Source organism: Melopsittacus undulatus, chromosome Z (assembly GCF_012275295.1).
Source record: "Melopsittacus undulatus isolate bMelUnd1 chromosome Z, bMelUnd1.mat.Z, whole genome shotgun sequence".
Taxonomy (NCBI): domain Eukaryota; kingdom Metazoa; phylum Chordata; class Aves; order Psittaciformes; family Psittaculidae; genus Melopsittacus; species Melopsittacus undulatus.
In genome coordinates, this window is record NC_047557.1 from 59,657,714 (window position 1) to 59,672,079 (window position 14,366).

The following is a 14,366-nucleotide window of genomic DNA, read 5'->3' on the forward strand; positions in this document are numbered from 1 at the left end:
GGACTGGGACCTCTACCTGGGACCCAGGGACGGGGAGCTCAGCCTGGGCCCCCGGGACTGGGACCTCTACCTGGGCCCCAGGGACGGGGACCTCTGCCTGGGCCCCCGGGACTGGGACCTCTACCTGGGCCCCAGGGACGGGGAGCTCTGCCTGGGCCCCCGGGACTGGGACCTCTACCTGGGCCCCAGGGACGGGGACCTCTGCCTGGGCCCCCAGGAATGGGACCTCTGCCTGGGCCCCTTCCTTGGGTCAGAGTTGCAACCACTACTCTGACCCGTTTGCCGGGTGTATTCTCTTTCACTCAATTACTATTGCTTCCCTCCTTCAGCGGCCAAGTCCCTTGCGGGAGTTTGGAAACGCGCCTAGAAGAGGTCCACACTCACTTCATGAATCCTGATAACCCAACCTGTATTCTTACAGATTCAGGGTATCTGGTTCATGTCTCACCACACACTCCACCTCTACCATTTGGTTTCCGTACTGGAACCCTGGTCCGAGAAAACCACGCAACGCAACTGTAGTTGCGTTCCACACAGACACACACACACCGGTTTTCCTCCCAGCCGAACGATACTTACAGTCCGCTGTTCTCGTCCGGGTCTTTGTGCACAAGAATTACAGGAGGTTGTACTGCAGTTTTCAGGGAGCTCAATTCTTTTGCTTATTGTCTCTCTCTGTTCGTTGATCTCGCGGAACTGCTCAGGACTAGAACCCCCCGAGCCACAAAGTGTGGGGCGCCTCCTCGTAATAGCCATAGTCCCTAGCAGCCACACAGAGATCACGTCGGGGTCACCAATTTTGTTATAAAAATTTACCGCAAACCGGGTTTTGTCCCAATCGATTTTATTTACAATTGATTAGAAATTTAAAAGAGGCAATAAGCAAAACAGCGCTGGGTGCGCAGGGGAGTCTCCGCTCCACCAGCAACGCACACCGGGATCTTTGGAGTACAGTCTCTTATACTTCTGAGTCTTGGGTTTTAGCCAATCCTGTTGTATTCTTTACCCGAATGTCGACGTGGCCCCTTTCCTTTGTTCTTTTCTTGTTTGCTGGGGTCTTTCTCCAGTGAAGACGTTGTTGAATTTTCTTAGTAATGTATTAACAGAAAAATGCTTACAAGCTTAGCGTAGTCTTAACATTTTGTTCTATACCTTATATGGTTATTTGCCTTGTACCCAAGTTTGCAACATCCTGTAACAAAATGTATCTCTTGGTTATCTAATCTCCTTAGGCCAATCAAACCGTTAAACGGAAGTCCCCTTTGAAAAACAAAGCGATTGATTAGGAGAGATTATCCCCTTTGTTTCTCCTTATTGACAGGAGTACTTATGATAATCACGGTCACAAAGGAGGGCTGGTTTCACACCAAGTGCAATGGCGACAAGGACGCCTAAATTCCTGACACGAATCATTCCTGTATATTTCACAAAACCGAGTCCCCCAACTCCCTGAGAGTTAGGAAGGAAAATCCAAAGAATGTAGCCCCCACGGATTGAGATAAGAACGGTTTAATTGCTAAGGCATAACACAAAACCCCTACTGCCATTTACTACTACAAATAATAATGATACAGCAAACAACAAGTGAAAAGAATACAACACCCCACCAGCCACCCACACATAACTCACTCCACCCTGCCTGGCCGAGCACCATGTGCTCCCTCCTCCATTTTCCTCTAGAGCTCTACTCCTCCAGCCCTCTCTTTCCCCAGTATGCATCCTGGGCATGACGTGCTATGGTATGGAATACCTCATTGGCTAGCCTGGGTCAGGTGTCCTGTCTCTCCTTCCTCCCGGCCTCCCCTCCTCCACCTGGCTGGAAAAAAACCTTGAACAAAAACACCCTCAAAACATGCTCAAACCATGACACCTATTTATCTGAAACCTGATTCAGCTGATTTTAGTTGCACTGATAATTTGATTCAGGTAGAAATCTACTTGAATATTCTTTTCTTCTTCAGCTTTATTGTAGGGGAGATGAATCACATTTCCTGTGTCTGTGACTCAGTTTACAGTCTTTCTGTGTCTGTTCTACCTACGTTTGCTGGGACTCACACAGTGAGGTTGTCATTTGTTCATCAGGGAAACTGTAACATTTCTACCCTTGTTTCTCACAGAAAACATAAACATATTTTGCTGAAGTTACTTGTCTAGGTACAACGGTCCCTAGGTTCAGATCTCAGAATGCTGCTTCATACGCAAAGCTCTGAAGGCAGAGGACTCTTCCAGGCTGCAGAATCTGTACTGCCTGTGACAAGTAAGAACACAGAAGTAACTGAATGCTTTTAGGGAAACAAGAATGTCATAGCTTTAAATGCTGTGATGGTTATGTTGAATTGTTTGTGTAATTGAATTCTGTGACAATGAAGTTCTGCCCTCACCTTAAACACTGCTTCTGTCAGAACAGCTCTGCAAATGAAGGAGCTATGATAGATTGTTGGTAGACATTTTGCCCATGAAAAGCATTAATTGAAGACACACTGGTTATTTTCTACTGTGCTTTGGGAGCACTATACTGTAGATGCTCTCTCTTAGTCTTGAACTAAGTTCTTGCTCTTGTCCGAATATGTACAGGCTGATGTGCCAAAAGGTTGGTAACTCAGAGCAACTCATGCAGCAGAAAGACTGCAGAAGAACAGACCAGCTGCTGCTGGTGAGGGAATCAGTCTGACTGCTGTTAATAACTTCAATTTTTGCATCCCTGGTGAACTTAATCATAAAATGTATATAACCAAGTTGTCTAGATGATGGAGTGGGCTCTGTGTGGCATCCCTTGACCAAGTTGAGATCTCTGAGAATGGTTAGAGCTGGAGAAATTCCAAACACACCAGGATGTGTTCCTGTGTAACCTGCTCTAGGTGGCCCTGCCTTGGCAGGGGATTGGACTGGATGATCTCCAGAGGTCCCTTCCAACCCTAATGATCCTGTGATTCTATAATTAGTGCCAGTTGTGAAAACACCTGCTTTGTAAGAAGCAGTAAAATCACCTATCACTCCAAAAAACTTCACACTTTCCTGGGGCAGAAATTTGTTAGGGTTCAGCTGTCATTTTATTCTTTAACAAGGAAGCAGCCACAGGAATTGTTTCTCGGAAAATTTCACTTTAGCTTCAGACTGCTTGTTCTCACGAGTTCATTAAAAGGCTGGAGGAAAAATTTAATTTATTTTGCCTTTCTGAAATACCTGTTTCTCAGAGAGGTGTTTGGTTCATATGTAACATACTGGTAAGCTCCAGTAAATTTGGATGCCTGGGCTGCATGGCTGGTCAGGTGTCTGGTGATACTTCTGGGAGAGTGATAGTCCACACCTACATACTGTTTTTATCACAATTATGTAATACATCAGCATATTAAGCATGGATTAGCCTTTTATTCTTGAAACAGATGTATGTTCCGAATAATTACAGCGTAAAAGTTCTTCCAGATATTCCTTCAGAATGGGATATTTCATCATTAATATTTGTTATGTGGAGTGAATTAAAAATCCTGAGAAATACTGCTGTGACTTAGACTATGCACAGACCATACAGCAAAGGTCTGATTCAAATTCTATTTAAGAGATACATATGTTTTCAGGCAGATTTTCTACTTAACTTGTTATACTGTGGAAAGATGCTACATTGGCTGAACATTAAGAACAGCCTCCTGACTTTATAATGGACACAGAGGTTTTACAGTGCTTGTATCTCAATGTCCTGAACATAAACTGTATCTGGAAGAGCAGAAAAAAAGGTGGGGGGTAAAAAAATAAAGTGCAACCTGGCAAAAATTCAGAAGATAAGCAGTTGAAGTTGAGGCTCAAGACCCAAAAGCACACTCTATTTGCCTTTTTTTGACTGGAAAGTTCATACAGGAGATTCTGGCTTACTTAGGTTTCACAGCAAGGATTTTAGGTCAAAGCACTTCCCTGGTATGCTGAAGGAAGAAGTAGTAGTTTTTCAAGGTCCTCAGAGGGGAAGAGCAGGGAGTATTAGAGCTGAACTAAGCTCCATACTGATCATTGGTTTGATGAAATATCAATAATTTTTAATTTTTTATTTTTTTTTAAATATGTTTATTTGATTTAGTTTGGTTTGGCTTCTGTGAGTAAAACAATGACACCAAGCTGAATGGTACAATTGATTCCTAAGAGGGAAGAAATGAAAACTTGACAGGCTTGTGAGCCTCCTGAAGTTCATGATGGGTCAACATTTAGTGCAGTACAGAGTTGGGGATGAATGCATTGAGAGCAGACCATCAGAGAAGGGTTTAGCGATATTGATAGATGAAAAAGTGGACATGAGCTGGTAACATGAGCTTACAGCTCAGGAAGCCAATTGTATCCTGGACTGTGTAACAAAAGAGGGTGACTGGTACTTTTTGGTGATTCTTCCCTGCTCTGTTCCACTCTCATTAAAGTCCATTTGGGATACTGTGTCCAGCACAACAAAAACATTGACCTGTTGGAGCAGGTCCAAAGGAAGACCATGAAAACAACTGCCAGAGATCTAGAGCACATCTTCATCTCAAAAAGGCTGTGAGAATTGGGGTTCTGTAGCCTGGAGAAGAGAGATGTTATTGCAGCCTTTCAATATGTAAAGCCAACTTTTCCTTGCTTTGTTCCCAGCTTTATTTGTCCATGCATTTCAGTCTCTTAAACATGGAAAGCAACATTTAACATCTGTACTGGATTCCCTTCATCCTTTTATTTTCTCTTATTAATATAAAGAATTGCTTGCAAAATAATTTCCCTCACATGGCTTCATAAAGCAGCAATAAAATTTTGTAGTGCATAATTAATGGTACTTAAAATTAATTTTCTATTCTTTGTTTTCTCTGAAGCAGGCTAAGGAATCAGAAAGAAATCAAAACACAAAAGGCTCATCCCTGTTGAAGACAACAGAAACCATTCTAACACTGTAACCAAAAAACACTATCTACCAATGAGTAGATATGTATTTTGGAATTGATTTAATCTGTGAACAGGAATTCTTCTACAGCAAGACCTTTGATGCTTCAGTGTTCAGTACCTAAACTAACTCAGTGACAAAGTTTAAAGGTTTCCCTTTCCCATGAAGATTCTTTATTCTATTTATTTTTTTAGGATCTCGACTGGGAGATGTTTGTCCTGTTACATTTTGTTTTAGTGGATCAAAGGAATCAAAACTTACCAGCTTAGAGGGAGACGGAAAACCACAATGTGTTGGGTCATCTCAATCACAAGTTGCTTATGCATAGATAGGTTGGTGTTTGTTAGTCAACACAGACAGTTACTTTCCAGAGTGCAGTTCAATTTTTAGAACTTTCAAAAAGAATACATTTAGGAACTGTGACATTGGTCTGGATTTACCTTAGTATAAACCGAACATACAGATGAACAGAAGGAAATGCAGCTGCACCTTGTTTTGTGTTAAGATACAAAGAACTTCACAGCCCCTCCAGCTCCTTCTACACTGTCAGGCCCAATGACTGCATGAAGAGACATGAAAGTGCAAGACACTAAGAACTAGATTTAACGTTACATTTGTTTTAATCAGAGATGTTGAGTCACAAATTTGTTGCTAATGCTGTCTTCTCCTTTCACTCCACCTGTGGTTACTCAGGCCTCTGTCTCAATTACTGTTAGTGTCCCAGATGTTGAATATGAATGGCTAAAAACTGAAATTTGAAATACCTGCTAGTTTGTCATGTTTTGGTTTTGTTTTTTTTTTTTTTTTTTTCTCTTGAATACAGTGTATTTTTTAGGGTGTTAGTATAACCTCATTGAAAATTCCTACATTTCTGATCTTCACAGAACATATACTATTGAAAGCCAGTCCAATCATCAAGAACATCACTGAATAAGTAGAAGCAAATAAGAGAAATAGGATATTTTTCAACCTTATTAGCCTTTAAATGGAAAGTGTAATCTAGTGGCTAGGACGTAGTCACTCAAAAGTGATAATTAAATTTTTTAGTATAAAAAAGTCTTGTCATGAAAGAAGAATAAGTAATATGTGAGAGTTTTACTTGCTTTACCCATGTTTAAGGAACACTGTCAAAGAAAAGTGTGAGTAGCAAAAATGGAGGAAGAAATAAATTTCATTTGTGCAAAGTTAGAGTAGCAAACTGATTAAATGGACTTCATGCATGAGTAATCTATGGTAAAGAGATAAAGACTCAGTTTTAGAGATCTTTATGAAAAGCAAGACTGTTAACAGGTGTGTGCTTACATCCTATAAATGACTTTCACTACTCATTATATTTTATGCAATGATGAATAATGATTTTATTTCTGAGGGTAATTGAATATACTGATCAGGCTGAGGGTAGCTGTCCCTTTCTTTCAGTTGGCATATCAAAACTAGATGTCTTCCCAGAGGTACTCCTTCAATGTATTTGAATTTTGTTTGTTTACAATCTGTAAAATTTGGATTCATTTTTTTTTACTAAATTGAGGACAGTTTTCACTGGGAATTTTGATTAATTCAGTGCATGGAGGACTGTGGAATCTGACTATAATTTCTTAATACTTTTGTTCTCATTGTTCACTGAGTGGTTGTATTTTCTTCATACTATTAAAGCCTTGAAAAAAATAACTATTCATATTTTGCAAGCTTATTTAGAAGATATTTATCTCAATATACTATATTTGTATATGAGTAGATGGTTTTCTAGGACACATGGATGTCTTGTAAAAAGCCAAGATAATTATAATCTCTTTTTTATATGTATGGAAATAATGTACAGTGATAAAGGTCCATATTATTAAAACTGTAAATTATTTTTTTGTGCCATTTCAATAAATCTGAGCCTTTTATTTGTTCAGTACAAGGTTAGCAATGAATTTATTGACTGATCCCAATCAACACTTTTGCAAATTCTGTTACAAATCTTTGAATTCCCTAGACAGTATCTGAATCCTTTTTGAAATGCTACAGAAAATAAGTCCAAATGGGGAAAAACTGGTCACAGTTTCTGCATGTTTTTCCAAGTCTCTGTTTCACATTTTAAAATTTCTTCTATTTTTGCTAATAAAGTCAAAGCATTCCTTATAGACTTTAATCTCATAAAGTGTAAACCAGATGTCATTCAAAGGCACAGCAGAAATTTCTGTTCACTTTAAATTTTTAAAAGTCTGTCTGGCACATTAAAATACTTAGTTCCTATCTTTTGCTCACAGTTTGAATTAATAGTCTCATGTAAGAGGAACAAAATGTGGCTAGCTGCTGCTTGTCTGATTTTGCCTAGGAAGACATGCATCACATGCTTCAAGAGCAGAGCCCAGCAAAACATTACAGGTCTGCAGACATTTTTCATATTCAGTTTTTATTACAGACATCTCAGGTTTTGGCTGTATGTCAGAGTGTCTTTTATCACTTCACCCATATAATATAAGAGAAATTAAATGTTTTACTTTGGATTCTTTTCTCCAATTGATTTTATTTTGAAGTCTGCTTGTTCATTATTGCTATCACTAAACACCAACTTCATCCTTAAGGAAACTAAATGTTCTGTGTAATACAAATGCCAAGCTGTTTTTTTCTCAATTTTTCATTTTATTATTAGTTATGACTTTTCAAGTTGTCTTTTCTGACTTATCTGCTTTTCTGGTACATTCCCTTTCCCAGCTCTATGGGCCTTTCTTTCATTAGCTTTTAATTAATTTCAATGGTTTCCATGAAATTTTGAGGTTCTGCATATTGCTGCTTACATAATGAAAAACTAGCATACCTTTCTTAGTGTCTTTTGCCATTCAGATAGGTTTCAAAATGATCAGCTTCACATGCATATATATATTGACACCTCAGAGTTCATTATGTGAACCTAATAAAGAAAAGTTCTTACTAACCTCTATTTTGGTACTCAAGCAGTTTTTCCTATCTCTGCTGAATCAATGCTTCCTGACAATGCGACTGTAGTACTATAAGGCATGTTTGTCTTTATATTATTGCCTTTCTCCTCAATGAGATCCCTTTCAAGGAAACAATGCATTCAGAAAGTAAACTACAGTAGCTGCAAAGGTGTAGAGTTAATTATTTTGGATTGTTATGAGTTTTGAAGATGACCTCTGGTTTCCCTTATCCATTGACATCCAGTAATGTTATTAGGCTGTAAGGTACAACACTAGGGTAGATGCAAAAAAAAAAAATGCACTGTCAAAACAAATACAAGTATTAACTGCAAGGTGTCAAATTCAAGTCTCTGCTATCTTTTTGAAAGCCGGATCACATTTTTTATTTCTTAAACCTACTTTTCCTGTTTTGAGTTACTCTGGTACTGTTATTTAAATAAGCTTTCTGAATAAAATATAACATGGGAATAGTGATATTGTTATTATTCCCTCCACATTGAAGCAAAAACGTTTCTTGTACCTGAACTACAAGACTGAAGGGGGTATTTGAAAACACCTTTCTAAACAGATCAACAAATAGCTACTGTATTAAAATTTGGTGAGATTACCTTCCTTTACAAGAAATCTTAGAGGAAGATATCATACCTTGAAATCAAACAAGTAGCAGTTAAACTACTGGGATAATATAAGTTCTTATGACTACTTATGTTTTGGTCTTAGAATCAATAATGATCCATAATGCTGTTTTGGTTTTAAATGAATTTTAAACTTTTGTTCACCACATTTATGTCTCTCCAGTTTAAAGACAAAAAATGTTTTGCACAAGTCCAGGTAGATGATACCAGCTGCTTTTTCCTTATTCATCAGCTCTTTAGCCCCACCTTTGAAGGCCACCAAATTGATCAGTCACGGCTTCCCCTTAGGGAAACCATGTTGGCTGTCACCAGTCACTTTGTTGTTTGTCATGTGCCTTAGCATGGTTTCCAGGAGAACCTGCTCTTTATTCCTGCCCAGCACAGAGGTAAGACTGGCTGTAGTTCCATGACTCTTCCATTTTCCCCTTCTTGAAAGCGGGGGCCTTTAGAACTCCTTTACAACTCCTTTAAAAGAGTTTATAGGAGGTTTGTTGACAGGCGTTTACTTACACAGAAGTTGACATACAGAAGCAATGGTATTTTCAATCAGGTATATCACTGTGCATTAAGGAAGGGTTTCTAGGAAACTGCTTCCTTTACACAATGTTTGAAGCAATTCTCACCAAGACAAATGACAAGGGCTTTATATTTTCATTTTCATTGTTTACTTATTCATTTTTATTGTCTGCTTGTGTCTGCTTATTTCTGTGGTTCTGCTTTCTCAGTTTTCACCATATTGATCGTCAGTAGGAAAGCAACCTTCCTTGAACATCTCTGCAGTTCAGTTAATATTGACTCTCTGACAATGGGGTCAATTTGTCTTTCTTCAAACTTTCATTTCTAATTGCATTTACATTTAATATAATTTCAGTAGTTCTCAATATTTAGTGCTAAAGAAATGCCAATAATAGCCTTTCATTCAAAGAAAAATATATCCATTAGTGCTGTGGTAAATTTGAATGAGACCTTAGGAGGAGTGGGGTGGAGAAAAATCCAAAGGTGATGATCAAAATACTACATCTGCATTTAGAAAGAATTAAAGCTCTGTTAACATCCACAGAAAAATCCAGAACCTTCAGAAACTGCACCAACTAAAAATCTGTTTCAAACATCAGAGTATCAGGATTGTATCAGCCATTTTGTACTGTCTGTTTCAAATGGATTAATCTGCAATGCTGTAACTAGGAGAACTATTTAGAAACCAAATAAAAACACCAGCTCCTGTTATTTGGTTTTGTTGTTAAATTATTTGTTTTCTAGCCCTGGTTTCTAAATGATAGTTATGTCCTGACAATTTCTTTGCCCTCAGCTCCCAGAAAATGCTCCAAGTTTTTTGTAAAATCTGAGCACTGCACTTACATTCCACAAGTATATATGATCACATTGAAAAACTAAGTCTTGTTAAGAAATGAGCCCACTGTTTTCTCTAATTGTTTTACACTCTCTAGTGGGGTTTTCTCCCTTCGTTTATACCAGAACTAATAGTTGCCATTCTTTGTTTCTAGATAGAAGATTTCATTTTCTGTTTAGGAGAGGCCATGTGTACATATCAAGGAGCACAAACAGAGACAAGCTTTTACTCCACATTTTTTCTCCTTTCCCTGGCTCAGATCCTTAAAAATTGTAGCAATTTTCTTGTTGCTAGAATGCATAGATTATGCTTTTAAACATTTAGAGCATTTATTTTGCTCTTCAAACAGTCTTTTAAACTAAAGACCACAGAGCATAGGCTTAAAGAAACCCAGTTCTGGTTTAATTTCTACTCTATGCTTCTTCATTAATTATTTTGCAATTAGATAAATACCTCCTACTTCTTTTGCAAATAAAACAGCTTCCAAGCTTTCAGCTCCAAACTTACAAAACTCAGTGACTGTTCTCCATTCTTTATCCCATCCACAAGTCTCTGTAACATTCTTATAGCCTCCTCATATATCACCTTCCAATTTTCCAGTGTAGTCAGGCTATTTTCATATATTTCATTTCATCTGAAAGAGTACTTTAAAGTTAGGACAGACTTGATTTCTTTTATCAGGAGCTGAATGTATAGGAATACTCATATCACCATGGGATGAATGCATGACCAACACACACACAGGTGTCCCAAGAATGTTACTAATTTTTCCAACTGAGGGTTAGAAGATGAGTAGGCAAGAAAGAATTCACATTTATTTTTAGATGAACTGATTTCAAATTATTTATATTTTTTGGGATAGTTTTTTATTATGAAGGAATTTGGTATTTAAGGAAACACAGAATTTCTGAGATTGAAATCACCTCTGGAGATTATAACATCCCAATGCTCTGCTCAGATCACCTGGGGTATCACCTGGGGTAGGTTGACCAGGGGCATGTCTAGCCAGTTTTTGAATATCTCTGGGGAACCTGTTCCAGTATTTCATCAGGCAGTGTGAAAAAAAAGAATTTTTTAAGTTTGAATGGAATTTCCTGTGTTTCAGCTTGCATTCATTGCCTCTTGCCCTGTCACACCCTTACATATATAAAATCCCCCTTGATCTTTCTCTTCTCCAAGCTGAATAGTTCCAACTATCTAGTCCTTTCATCATCTTCTTGTCCCTCCTTTGGACCCCCTCCAGTGTGTCCACTTCTTTAATGTAGTACCAGGTAACCCAGAACTGGACATAGGACTTTAGTTGTGTCTTGCCAGTTTTGAGTAGAGTAGAAGGATCACCTCCCTTGACCTGTTGTCGACATCCCTCCCAACACAGCCATAGATACTGCTAGCTGTCTTTGCTGCAAGGACACATAGCTCACTTGTGTTAAATTTGGTGTCCACTTGGACTCCGAGGTCCTTTTCTGCAAAGCTGTTTTCCAGCAGGACAGCAGCCAGCATGTATATATCCTGGTGCCTGGGGTTGTTCCTCCCTTGTATAGGACTACGTATTTTCATTTTTTGCACTTCTTGATGTTCCAGTTATTCCATTTCTTCAGCATTTTGTGGCCCTTCTAAATGGTGGTATTCCCACCTGGTGTGTGAGACACTCCTTCCAGTGCTGTACCATCTGCCAATTGCCAAGGGTGCCTCATTACCCATTTCTAGGCCAGTGATGAGTATTTAAAGAGTATTGGCCCCGGTATTCACCCTGTGGGTACATTGCTAGTGGCTGGTCTTCAGCTGGACTACTTGGTCCTGCTCATATCCCTTTACTTCAATTTAGCCAGTTTTCAGTTTGTCTCCATGTCTACTTATCTATCCCATATTTCATCAGATTATCTGTGAAGATTTTATGGGAAACAGTGTCAAAAGTTTTATTGAACTCAAGATAAACAACATTGACTGCTCTTCCCTCACCCACCAAGCTAGTATTCTCTTAGTGGAAGACTGTCAGGTTGGTCTAGCATAATTTACTTAATAGAGACACCGCTCCTGGTCATTTTATTGAGCTGGAGAACAACATTTCCCCAAAAAAAACCACCCTGATTTTGGAAAGAAGAATGTTCACTTACCAGAAACCAATCTGCAACTGGAAGGAAGATAAGAAAGTAGTATTATTTTTAAGGAATAAATAGATCAGGAGTTCATCTTGTCCATTCAGTGTTGTCTTTTGGTTTTATTTCAAATCAAAAATGACTGTCCTTTTTCTTCTCCTACCCCAAATTATATTTTTATCTCAAATTTTCCAAAAATCATAAAGAATGAGGGTTTTCACATCCCTGGCAGTGTTCAAGACCAGGTTGCATGAAGCCTTGGGTAATATAGTTTAGTGTGAGATGTCCCTGCCCATGGCAGGGGGTTGGAACTAGATGATCTTAAGGTCCTTTCCAACCCTAACTATTCTATGATTCTAAGAAGAGTATTTCAACCGCAAAGTTATTGCCTCAGAAAAGTATAGTTGACTGAAAATAGAGATAAAGAACTGAATATTTTTGCATATTGAAGTTACTATTGAGATAATAAAAATATTAATGAATAAGTGCATTCCAGCAGAAACACATAGAAATTGGAATCTGTGACTTCAAAATGTGAAGTACACATCTGTCCTGGGTTCAGCAGTAGCAGTTACTTTTCTCCTTCTTAGTAGCTGGTGCAGTGCCGTGTTTTTGACTTTTAGCCTGGGACCAGCACTGGTAACACCAATGTTTTTAGCTGTTGCTCAGTAATGTTTAGTCTGACCAAGGACTTTCTGAATCTCATGCTTTGCCAGGGAGGAGGAAAAGCTGGGAGGAAGCAGAGACAGGACATGTGACCCAAACTAGCCAAACGGGTATTCCATACCACAGCACGTCATGCCCAGTATATAAACTGGGGGCAGTTACCCAGAAGGGCTAGATCACTGCTCGGTCAAGCTGGGCATTGTTCGGTGGGTGGTGAGTGATTGTGTTCTCTTCCCTTGTTATTTCCCTTATCATTATTATTGGTGGTAGCAGCAGTGGTTTGTGTTATACCTTAGTTGCTGGACTGTTCTTATCTCAACTCGTGGGAGTTACATTCTTTTGATTCTCTTCCTGTCGTGGTTTAAACAAAATCTGCACAGTTCCCCCTTTGTTTCCCCTCCCCCCCTGCCCCCCACCTTCCCACTCCCGGAGGGATGGGGAGGAGAGCCAGAGGAATACAACTCCCACGGATTGAGGTAAAATCAGTCCAGCAATTAAGGTATAACACAAATCACTACCGGTACCAATAACAAATCAATGTTAGAGACAAACAGGGAGAGAGAGTACGATACCACCCGCCGCCACAAGGTCAGCCCGGAAGAGAGCTCACCCCTCCCCCCCTGGCCAGCTTCCCGTTCCCTCTCCGAGCAGGATGTGCTGTGGTTTGGAATACCTCCCCGACTAGCCCAGGCCAGGCACCCTATCTCTCCCTCCTCCCTGGCAGAGCATGAGCTACTGCTGAACCCATGACATTATCCACCCCTTATTCCATACCATTCACGTCATGCTCAGATCCCACATTTTCAATATACCATCATATATATATATATATATATATACATCTGCATACACCCAGACAGATAGAAAGAAATCATTTCTTAATACATGGACCAATCCCTATAATGCTATTGAGTCCATTTTGTCCATGATGTTAGGATTGTAATAGTCTTTTGTAGCAGGAGAGTCTGTGTGCAGTGCTGGATTGTTGCCTGCTGATGTTGATCATTCCTTTACTGCAGAACTCATCTGGTTCTATCAAAGTTCATTCTCTGTTGGGACGATGGTTAGAGCAAAGTCAGGGCCAGTCGCTGGTGACCTGAAGACATCTAGTTGATGGACTATAAAAATATTACACAGCAAGCAACAACGTATAATTAAGTTCATTGGCTGTTTTCCCCTAAAATCAAATCCCCTTGAGGTATACATCGGACTTCCCCATCTTCCTGCATTACCCACCAAGCATATCCAGGTCCTTGAGCAAAAGCAATCCCACGAGTGGGTTTGCCTTGGCCTGAAACAGGAGTAACCCAGACTGTCTTCCCTAGCAAATTTCTCATGTGCACTACAGGAACCTTGTCCCCCTCTACAATATGTAAAAGTTCTGAATGGGCTGGGCCAACCCTGTTAGCAGATCCTCTGGTGTTGACCAACCAGGTGGCCTTTGGTAAATGTGTATCCCAATGCTTGAAAGTTCCCCCACCCATTGCTCTCAGTGTAGTCTTTAATAGCCCATTGTACCATTCAATTTTCCCAGAGGCTGGTGCATGGTAGGGGATGTGATATACCCACTCAATGCCATGTTCTTTGGCCCAAGTGCCTATAAGGTTGTTCTGAAAATGAGTCCCGTTGTCTGACTCAATTCTCTCTGGGGTGCCATGTGGCCACAAAATCTGTTTCTTAAGGCCCAGGATAGTGTTCTGGGCAGTGGCATGGGGCACAGCATATATTTCCAGATATCCTGTGGTTGTTTCCACCATGGTAAGCACATAGCGCTTGCCTTGGCGGATTGGTGGGAGTGTGATATAG